General features: G+C 27.9%; 1 protein-coding gene across 7 annotated transcripts in view; it reads right to left on the bottom strand.

The window, feature by feature from the left end:
• Positions 1–967, bottom strand: part of LOC107656364 (troponin T, cardiac muscle-like) — a 14902-nt gene that overhangs the window by 4708 nt on the left and 9227 nt on the right. The window lies entirely within an intron of this gene.

The following is a 967-nucleotide window of genomic DNA, read 5'->3' as shown; positions in this document are numbered from 1 at the left end:
CCTGTATTTTTGATCAAATAAATGCAGCCTTGATGAGCAGAAGAAACTCCTGTAAAAACATTCAAAAACGTTCTGATCCTAAACTTTTGAACGGTAGTGTATGTTTTTATCCAATTTAAGAAGGTGCTCTAAATTGAATTATGTATTTTATTGTAGTTGTACAAATTACAATACTATATTTTGTATGCAAATTAGTTTTACTGTGAAATTATATAATTTATTTTTTATGTATAAAATATATTTAAATAATAATTGAATTAACATATTATATAATTTATTAAATTATATAATAATTATAAAATAATTTAATACATGTTAACAAATTTGGCATTAATACAGATGCTGCATCCACTGCACCTGACATGTTTTCTCAACTCAGAAACTCTGGGCTTAAAGAAAATCCAAAGTTTCACACTTATAATTACGACTGCTGATATTCATGTGCGTTCAACTCGTAAATGCAATCTTTCCGACATGACTCCATATGTCATATTCCAGAGTAAAATAAATATTTACAAAGAAAAAAAGGTGTGAGGTAGGACATTTACCTCACAAAAAATATATTTATTGGGAATTTCCTGAATTGTGAAAAAGTGATTTCTATATGATAGGGCTTGGATGTTGTCATTTTTGGCTGGAAAACCAATTAATTGTTCACAATAACACAAAAAAAAGTGTATTAAAAAAGTAAATTAAGTTAATTTCATGTTGACTAAGTAATTTACGTCTTTTTTTTATAATCTACTTTATGACTCGTGATTAAAATATATGTCCACAGCTGATACCGACATAAATAAATAATTTATTTTTCTTGAAGTTAAAGAGGTCCTATTATGCTCTTTTACAAAGTCTTGATTTTGTTTTGGGGGTGTACTAGAACAGGCTCTCATACTAGGTTGCTCGAAAAACACATTATTTTTCACATATTTTACATTATTACAACACCTCTCTCCCCAGTCTGGCATGA

Source organism: Sinocyclocheilus anshuiensis, unplaced genomic scaffold (genome assembly GCF_001515605.1).
Source record: "Sinocyclocheilus anshuiensis isolate Anshui unplaced genomic scaffold, SAMN03320099.WGS_v1.1 scaffold183, whole genome shotgun sequence".
Classification (NCBI taxonomy): domain Eukaryota; kingdom Metazoa; phylum Chordata; class Actinopteri; order Cypriniformes; family Cyprinidae; genus Sinocyclocheilus; species Sinocyclocheilus anshuiensis.
Note: the sequence above shows the minus strand (reverse complement) of the source record. Positions and strands in the feature narration are given on the sequence as shown.